The following is a 10,725-nucleotide window of genomic DNA, read 5'->3' on the forward strand; positions in this document are numbered from 1 at the left end:
GTATATTTGAACTTCTGGACAAAAAAAGGGCATACTAGCGTGGTTGAGCATTATGTTATAGAAAAACTAGTATAATCTCCTTTCTCAGTACATCTGATTAGCACTGAAATCATTCCAAATAATTATATTACTAGAAATGTCTGGTAACTTTTCGGGCTAGCTAACATCGGCGGTTCAATCCGAGTTGATTTTTTTTTTTAGGCATTTTTTTTTAGATCCAGTGGCGTGACATTGCACAAAACTCCTGACCTACTGCTGACAGTAAATGCTGGCTATATATTACAGGCTATAAGGAATACATAACTGCCTTTCTCGCTGAAGAAATAATAGCACAGGAGCGGATGTCCAGGTCTTACGAGCCCTACTTCAATCAGCTATAGATGCCGCTGCAGGGTGAGCCACGGATCATGGCTTTAAATTCTCCCCCACGAAATCCTGTGCTATAACTTTTACTAGCCGTCATTCAATCCCTCAACCCCCTCTTACACTATATGGTACTCCCCTGCCATATCGATTATCAGCCCCTTTCCTTGGCCATATCTTCGATTCTCGACTGACTTGGTCCCCGCATCTCACTTCCCGTAAGACCTCTGCTTCCCTCAGACATCGGTTATTACAAACTCTCAGCCATATGTCCTGGGGTGCAGACCGTACAACTGTGCTCCGGCCCCATACTGTCTTAGTTTTGTCGAAGATTGATTATGGCTGTCAGGTTTATGCATCTGCCTCATCTTCCTCCCTTCGGCGCCTAGATTCTATTCACCATCATGGGTTACGTCTGGCGTTGGGTACTTTTCGCTCCACCCCGGTTACGAGCCTATATGTCGAGTCGGGTATGTCCGCTCTATCCTCCAGACGTGACAAGCTGACTCTCCGTTACCACATTCACCTTCTTCTGCAGGTTTCCCTTCCTCCGTTACGCACCTCTCCCCTCCTTTTCCGCCCTCGTTAGCTTCATCTTTTCCTTGTAGGGTCTCCCATTTATTTGCATCCCCTTATTTCCCCTGCTATTTCAGATCTCCCTCTGCGAGATTCTATGTTCCCGCCTTGGCTTCTTCCTCGCCCTACTGTCTGTGATGTCCTGCTCTCTTGTCCAAAGTCCTGTTCCACCCCACAGGAACTCTATCATCTTTTTATGGACCATATGCATTGTCACTCCTCAGCGACCTCAGTGTACACAGATGGCTCTAAGTCTTGTGTGGGCTCGGATTTTGCTGCTCTTTTCCCAGACCATACCTATCAGATCCGCCTTCCACCAGTCGCAAGTATTTTCACTGCTGAATTGCTGGCCATTTTACTGGCCCTTCGTGTTATATACCGATCAAGGTTACACACTTTTGTTATTTTCACAGATTCACTTAGTGCACTACATGGTAGGCTATTCAGTCTATCCCTGCCAGCAACCCGCTAGTGCTGAAGATACAGGAATGGCTGTTCCGCATTAACACCAGATTGAAGTCTGTCTCCTGCTGGGTCCCAAGCCATGTTGGAATACCGAGTAGTGAGAGGGTTGACTGCCTAACACGTGCAGCTGTCACCTCTTGCTCTGTCACACCTCATCCTATCCCGGCAACTGATTATTTCCCGATTGTTACCCGTCTCCTTGGCCAGCGGTGACAAGCAAAATGGACGTCTACAACTGATAACAAACTCCGCGCCATCAAACGTACTGTCACTCACTGGCAGTCGTCCTCCCATTGCAACAGGCGTTGGGAAACAGCCCTAGCCCGTCTGCGCCTTGGCCCCACGCGGATCACACATGGCTTTCTAATATCAGGAGGCACTCCTCCGACCTGTCAATGTTTTCAGGCCCTACTTACGGTCCACCATCTTTTGCTTGACTGCCCTTCGTTCCACGTCGTGCGCAGACGGACTCTCCCGTTCCTTTACTCCCTTGGACGTCCCCCTACCTTAGCCGATCTTCTTGGTGAATCCCCTGTGTTTTCCATCACACACCTCATGCGCTTCCTATCTCAAACCCGTATCTTGCCTCACATTTAGTGTCTACCCCGCCTTCCCCTCTACCTTTATTCCACCATAGCACACCCGTCATTTTTTATGCAGCGGTTTTAGTGCCATATACTCCTCTTGGGCTTGGTGCCAGTCCTTATTACTTACTTACTGTCATCTACAACTACACACACACACACACACACACACACACCACCACCACCACCACCACCACCACCACCAGCAGCTCTTCGTACTGCCACCACCCCCAACACAAGCCTAAACACCCGAGTAATTAACACGTGTCCCAGCCCCAGTTTCACGTCATTAGCCAACAGCAAAAATCACACGATCAGACAATTACTGGCCAAATCTTAAAGAGAGAGAGAGAGAGAGAGAGAGAGAGAGAGAGAGAGAGAGAAACAATCTGTAGGACCTGAGATGGAAAGCTATGGGTTAGAATTGCTCGCTGCCGCAACTTGAACCTAGCTGTAATTCTGAGTCCTGTAGTGTCATCACCTTTTTTGTAAATAACAGAAGAGATGTGGATGTGATAGGAAGCGTTATGAGGAACATACTGAGGTGGTTTGGCCATGTGGAGAGGATGGAGGGTGAAAGACTGACGAAGAGAGTGTATGTGAGTGAGGTGGAGGGGGGAAGAGGGAGGGGGAGGCCGAGGAAGAGATGGGGGGATGGAGGAGAGAGGTATGAGACACGGGGTGAAAGCTGGGAGTATGGAGGGTGAGAGACTAACTAGGAGAGTGTACGTGAATGAGGTGGAGGGTGGAGAGGGAGGCGGAGACCGAGGAGGAGATGGTGGAATGGAGGAGAGCGGTAGGATAGGGCCTATAAGAGAGAGCGGGGGATGTAACTTGGGAGTATGGAGGGTGAGAGACTAACTAGGAGTGTATGTGAGTGAGATGGAGGGGGGAGAGGGAGGGGGAGACCAAAGAAGAGATGGAGGGATGGAGTAGAGAGGTACATAAACGGGGGGGTGTAAGATGGGGGGAGGGTAGCGACATGGCAGGGGACAGGGTGGCATGGAGACGATTTGTATGTGGCCACTCCTTACGCAAATGAAGGCGTCTGACTATAGATGGATATATAGATAGGAATAATACTAAAGGTAAACATTAATCAGCATAATAAAAACAAGTATTTTATCTCGACCTAGAGAAGCTTCGAATCCCGTCAGTCACCCTCTAACCGTGAGAGGGGAAGGACGCTCGAGCTGTGTCTATTCTCAGTGTCGATAGTGTTTCAACAGCTTGCCCATCTTGCCGAGATGAACAAAGGTGAGGCAGGATATTGTTCATCAGTTCTTTGATACTGCCTGTTCTTTCAGTTGAACCATCTATCAATCTACAGTATTGCCACACGCCTTAATTACGTAAGGGGTGGCCACAAACTAATCGCTTCCTTGTCGATCTGGACCCCACCAGTTCACTGCCCTGCTCCCAGCTCACACCGCCCTCTCTCATATACCTCTCCACTCTATCCTTCCATCTCATCCTTGGCCTCGCCCTCCATCTCCGCCCCTCCACCACACACACTCTTCTCGTCAGTCTCACTCTCTCTCCATCCTCTCCACATGGCCAAACCACCTTAATGTGTTTCTCCTAACCAATCTTTATTCGTGTGAAAAGCGGTGTGGAAATAAGTTATCTGAGAGGAATGTGGAGCTACGTGGAGAGACAGACAGGCTGACAGGGTGCCGCTCCGTGGAAATCGTCTGCTAATGTGGAAAAACAAATAAGCGACGGACATGCAGTTCCGGTCTAGCAGCCGTAGGAGGATAACTGACGGCTTAGTGAGACCTTCCCAGCTATGCCCGACCAGCGATCTACTGCCACCGCCTACGACCCGTTGAGGGGGGCATCCAGCAGTAGTTCTAGGCCGCCGGGAGTCACGAAGATCACAGGTGCGGTGGTGTGGTTCAACGTGAAGTCTGGGTACGGCTTCATCAAGCGCCGGGACACCGGTGCTGATGTTTTCGTGCACAGACTCCGGATCGTTGCACCTAACCCCCGACACTTTCGGCGCTCTCTTGGCGAGGGTGAGGCTGTGGAGTTTCGGCTCCGTCAGTCACCCAAGGGTCCCGAGGCTACGGATGTCACTGGGCCGGGAGGTGCTGCTGTGCAGGGCTCTGCCCATGCACGGCGGCGCCCCACGGCCCAGAGACGCCAGTCTCGTGATCCTGAGTGTTCTGGGGAGATTAATCTCCTGGTCTCGATGTGCGTCGCTACGGCACAGGCTTTTTGTGGGGGTGACAAGGCTCTGTTGCACGTTCTCCTCCCTCAGATCTTTGAGGAGAACGGGCTACCAAGACTTGTCATCCCCCAGAGCTTTGTCGGAGACGCATATTCAGCCCCTCGTCCAGATCGTCGTCCCCGGCGGCCTCCTGCGCAGCCCAAGTCCCGGCCACCTCCACCTCGGCCCCGCTGCACACCGCGCAAACGGCTGTGCCTGGAGGGACCCCTCAACAGGGCGTCTGGCTCGTCTGTCTCTCCCCCTACCAACCCGGCACCGATCACGGCCATGGAGCTTGACACCATCACCACCGTTGCTGAGATCCACTCCTTGCCGTCTGCAGCTGAGGGGGAAAGGGCTGCCGTCCCCGTTTCGCCCGACCACCGCGACGTCGGGAGCCCTTCCCCCCCCCGTTTCTCCACCTGCTGCTGAGGGAGTGGATCTCACAACTTCCGCCACCGATCCGCTGCCTGCAAGCCCCTCACCTGCCCTTGTTCTGCCATCCTCTGCTGAGTCCGACGATGCTGCGTGTACTCGTGAGCTCCTTGCCGCCAGGCTCGAACGCGGCATAACTCTAGCTCTTAGCCGGGTCCTTCAAGACTCCCCATTAGGCGTTCCACCTCGCCTTAGGGACTCGGGGGAGCTAGAGTTGTACGAGGATATAGATCGCGACTCCGAGTACACCGACATCTCGGACTCTGATGGGCAGACTTGAGGTGCTTTTTTTTGCCCAGCCGTTTTTCACCACTGACCATCGCACCTTCCCCTGCCCCTGCCGCCTTCCCCTGCCCCTGCCGCCTTCCCCTCGTCCTTCCGCCTGCTGTTTCCGCTTTGCTCTGAATCGAGAGCTTGATTCCGCCATTTCCCTGACGGGCTCTCTGTTTGCCCGTGCCCCTACATGTGCGGGGCGAATATCAACACACACACACACGACGGACATGCACGTGGGAAAAATTACACGCTACTCATTTACAGAGCCGAGGAGAGGAGGGGGGGGGTGTCAGCTGGGGATAATGCCATAGCCCGCGCCCTCCAAGATAGTGTTAAGAGGGAGTACAAAGGAATACAAAGAACAGCAAACAGCAACAGACCTTATGATCCTTTCGAGGCTTTTTGTTACAGAGTAGACTATGACTACGAGATCTAATTCTACATGCTGATGGATAAGGATAGTAAAGCAAGAAAGAGGAAACTACAACATAGCGTAGTTCACTGTATAATGACAATGGGTTCTAAAGCAAATATATAAAAACAAGTAGGAATAGTTATATGTAAACACAGTAAAACAAAGCTGTGCATAACACTTAGCGTACAGAGTTGTGTATTACTGTATCTTTAAGCCATATTGGACATGTGCAGAGAATAGGGAATGAAAGTCTGACTAAGACGGTGTATGTAGGTGAAGTGGAGGGAGGGAGAGGGAGGGGGAAGACCGAGGATGAGGTGGAGGGATGGAGTTGAGAGGTAAATGAGAGGGGGGTGTGAGCTGGGAGCAGGGCAATGAAATGGCGGGGGACAGGGCGACATGGAGGCGATTTGTTTGCGGCCACCTCTTGCGGGATTAAGGAGTCTGGCAATAGATAGACAGATAGACAGCGATGTGAAGAACCGCTCACCCTTCATCTTCTTATGTAACAACTTCCTATAGACTTATCAATCCATCAGAAATGCATCTACATAAACAAACACATACTAAATAGTTTTCCTCGCTGTCTTTACATATACTATAATTTCCTTGTATTTATTATCGTTGTTTTATAGAGGGAGGGGAAGGTGGTATATCTCACTAGGATCCTTTGGGCAGTCCTTCATTTATGCAACAGGTCAACTCTGGAACTGTCTCCCTCTGTCTGTATTTCCTACATCCTATGATCTCCAGTTTTTCACACGCAGTGTGTCCAGGCATCTCGAAATGAACGGATCTTGAATTTGGCTCTCCTTTGTATTATTTTTTTTTTTTCTTTGAAGGAACGGTTTCCCGGCTCCTGGCCTTTGGTTCCTTCTTCCTTGCATAAAAAAGAAATGAGAGGAGCATGTGGAGTTACATGGAGAGACAGACTGACAAATGAGGAAGTGAAGGAGCGTTGTGGTGTGGATGTGGATGTGATAGGAAGCGTTAGGAGAAACACACTGAGGTGGTTTGGCCATGTGGAGAGGATGGAGAGTGAGAGACTGACGAGGAGAATGTATGTTAGTGAGGTGGATGTGGAGTTACATGGAGAGACAGACTGACAAATGAGGAAGTGAAGGAGCGTTGTGGTGTGGATGTGGATGTGATAGGAAGCGTTAGGAGAAACACACTGAGGTGGTTTGGCCATGTGGAGAGGATGGAGAGTGAGAGACTGACGAGGAGAGTGTATATGAGTGAAGTGGAGGGGGAGAGAGGGAGGGGGAGGCCAAGGATGAGATGAAAGGATGGAGTGGAGAGGTATATGAGAGAGGGGTGTGTGAGCTGGGAGCAGGGCAGTGAAATGGCGGGGGAGAGGACGACATGGAGGCGATTTGTTTATGGTCACTCCTTGCAGGATTGAGGCGTTCATAATAGATAGATAGATAGACAGTTATTCGTCCTATCTATCTATCGCCAGTCACCAGCATCCCGTATCTATCCATCTATCTGTCTATCTAACGCCAGACGCCATAATCCCGTACCTATCCATTTATCGCCAGACGCCATAATCTCATATCTATCCATCTATCTATCTATCTATTTATCACCAGACGCCAAAATCCCCTATCTATCCATCTGTCTATCTATCGCCAGACGCCATAATCCCATATCTATCTATATATCTATCTATCGCCAGACGGTATAATCCCTCATCTATCTATATATTTATCTATCTATATATCGCCAGACGCCATAATTCCGTATCTATCTATCTATCTATCGCCAGACGCCTTAATCCCGTACCTATCTATCTATCTATCGCCAGACGCCATAATCCGGCAAGGGGTGGTCGTCTGTCTCTTGAGTTAGTTGTTTTACGGGGAGGGGCACTAACCCTCCGCCAACCCGCTTGTTGACACTTAAGGAACACGTATGGGTTGGTTATATGGTTACCACCCAGCGTTGTAAATGGTTTCCTGGCTTACAGGAAACCATTAGGCTTGTCACTCAATGTAAAGCCACCTGAAAAGGAAAGAGGAGTAACAAAAAGTGACAGGAAAGATGGGAGAAATAGGAAGAGAGGAGAACAGACACAGAAAAAGAATGATAGAGGTAAAGGAAGAAGTAGGCAGTACTACATCAAGTGAGTAGATGATGGTCGCCACCTTGGAATCATATCCATTAATCCTTGAAGTAGTCAGCCACCTCCGATATTTTGCTCAGTTGCCGCTGTGTTGGTCTCTTCATTACCGTATGTGTTGTGTCTTTGGCCTTCTCATGTTTACATTGAGTGCGGCAGGTTCCTCGTGCTCCATCACCTGTATGGTTTTGCTGAGTGACATGTCTTGGTGGTGTGGGGTAGCCAGATAATGTCACTCATCATATCATCAGTCAAACCTTGCCCCGGTGTTCTTTTGGCCCCTTGCACTGGTACCCTAAGTGCACCAGTGAAGGGTGTTGCCAGGACTGACGTGTGCACGGGTGCTTAGCGTCACCCGCGTTGGATGGCTGCCACAAACGCTGCCCCTCACTGAAACTATGTTTATTATCATATCCTCTCAGTGGCAACACTTCCACAATGGCTGGAGTGTCGTATCATGAGCTCTGACCCCCTGCTGTGGTGGTAAGTGAACCTCTAGGTCACCCCAGTCCTCTGTGATCAACCCAGTCACCTCCAGCCCCGTGTGTGCATTGCCTTACATGGCCGTGCACAGTAAACACCTCGAGTGTTGCAAGGATCTCCTGACTGAATAGCTACATCAGACTGGTAGTGTTTGGTGAGAACTAAATCACTTTTACTCTTGTGTAGCATCTACAGTACAAGTGCCATGTCCAGGCCAGTTGTACGGTACTATCATCGCTTCGTTTTTCTTCTCGTTTCGTTTATAAACGCTCCAACCTGTTTGCATGCATTGCCTTAGTCACCTACTGGCGGCTCTCCATGATGCTCGATCTCTGGCAGCCTCCCTATTCAGTCCCTTATCCATGAGGTCGCACCCAATGACTTCGCCCCGTTTTTTTTTTTTTTTTTCTGTCTGCTTCTCGCATCCCTAACTCTAATGTTCACATTTCTCACTTTCTGCACCCAACTGTCATCCCCCATCCTCTCCACATTCCCAAACCATCTCAATCTACCCTTCTTCATCACATCAATACACTCCAGTCCCATCCATTCTCCCAAACCATCTCAATCTATCCCTCCTCATCACCACACCAATACACTCCACTCCCATCCTTCCTACCAAACCATCTCAATCTACCCCTCCTCATCACACCACCAGTACACTCCAGTCCAATCCTACCTCTCAACTCTTCCGTCACAAACTTAGCCCCCCCTCCTCCCCCAGGCCTCACACTCAGGGACGCACTGCACATCCACTTAATCATTGTCATTTCTGTACGTTTGAGTCTGTGAATATCCTCTCTCTTTACTGCCCAGGTCTCACTACCATACAGCATTACACTCCTAACACATGCCACATACAGAGACCCCTTAGCACGTAGGGAGAGCCCTCTCAGTGTCAGGAGAGGCAACAGCTTCCTGAACTTCTTCCAACCACTGCTCACTCTAGCCACAGAGCTGCTCCAGCCCCACCTCCAGCACATAACATGTGTCCCAGATAACAAAACTCTTCCACACACTGCAAAAGACTCACCAGAAAGTTCAGTCCTTTCACGCCTCACAATCTCCACATAATAATAATGATAATAATAATCATAATCATCATTATCATCATCATTATCATCATCATCATCATCATCCAGACCTCCTTTACCACCCTACGGCAGGGTGAGAAGTAGCAACGTCCAGACAACCTAAGTTTGCCCAGTTCAATGGACCACGCTTCCATTCACTCATTAGTCAAGCCCCCGGAATCCTGGCTCCATCGGGTAAACCAAAAAAACTTTCACCACGTTCTGTAGCTTCTCATATACCTATCTGATACAGTCAATTAGAACGCTGTCACGTTAAAATGGGGTGCCAAATTCCTGGTTATGCACTTCTCACAACATTCATCCAGCCAGGCTCACCGACTTCCATACCTCTCATCCCAGCACACTCATCCACCATATCTCTCCACCTTCTCCTTGGCCTACCTCTCCTCCTCCCTCCTTCAAATTAGCTCAGATATACCTTTTTCACCACTCTATTGTTATCCATTCTCTCTACATGACCATACCATCTCAGTACACTCTTTTCGATTCTGGTGTCCACCGACTTCCTCACTCCACATCTTCCGCGAATCGTTATTTCGTATCCTATCCACTCTCTGTACTCCACATACATTCCTCAGCAGTCCCATCTCCACTGCTCTCACTCTTGACTTTTCATTTTCATGCCACACCATGCATCATCAGCATACAACAAATTTGAGATATTCCATCCATCACCATTCATTACCAACGCCATCCTTGTCCCCATTATTCGTGTTTTCACTTCTCTCATCACTCCATCCATATATATATTGAACAACCATGGGGACATCACACAACCTTGTAGCACGCCCACACCGATCGTGAACCATTCGCTTAGATGCCCATTAACCCTTACACATGCTTCACTACCATCATCATCATCATCATCATCTTCATCATAATGCTGCTGATGATGATTATGGTGCTGCTGCTGCTTCTGATGATGATGATGATTTTTTTTTTGTCGACAGATAGACGTACGGAACTCTGAAAGAATTCCACAGCAAGCCATGAGGAAAGCCAGAGGAAAACCAGTCAGCCAGCCAGTCACTAGGCCAGTCAGCCAGCCAGTCACTAAGTCAGTCAGCCATCACTTACCTGCGTTAAAAGCTAAGTAATATTTCGCCTGTTAGATTAGACAGATAAATAGATTGATAGATAGATGGATAGAAAGATGGATGAATAGAGTGATAGGTAGATGGATAGATAGATGGATGGAGGGATGGGTGGATAGATAGATGGATGGATGGATGGATGGATGGATGATAGATTGATAGGTAGATGGATAAATAGATAGATGGATGGAGGGATGGGTGGATAGGTAGATGGACAGATAGATAGATAGATAGACAGATAGATGGATGGAGGGATGAGTGGATAGATAGATGGACAGATAGATAGATAGATAGACAGATAGATGGATGGATGGCTAGATAGATAGACACGCAACTTCACACTGCCACACTACAGTCTAACATACATACTACACACACACACACACACACACACACACACACACACACACACACACACACACACACACACACACACACACACACCGGCAATGCTTACCTAATGAATGTGAGATTAACAAGGAGAGTCATATGGGTGAGATGGAGGAGGGGAGAGGAAGGGGGAGACCGAGGATTAGATGGAGGGGTGGAGTAGAAAGGCATATGAGAGAGGGGGGGTGTAAGTTGGGGGGAGGGCAGTGAAAT

This window comes from Coenobita brevimanus, unplaced genomic scaffold (genome assembly GCF_032717465.1).
Source record: "Coenobita brevimanus isolate Jiangsu-jjx unplaced genomic scaffold, ASM3271746v2 jjx.HiC_scaffold_2538, whole genome shotgun sequence".
NCBI classification, from domain to species: domain Eukaryota; kingdom Metazoa; phylum Arthropoda; class Malacostraca; order Decapoda; family Coenobitidae; genus Coenobita; species Coenobita brevimanus.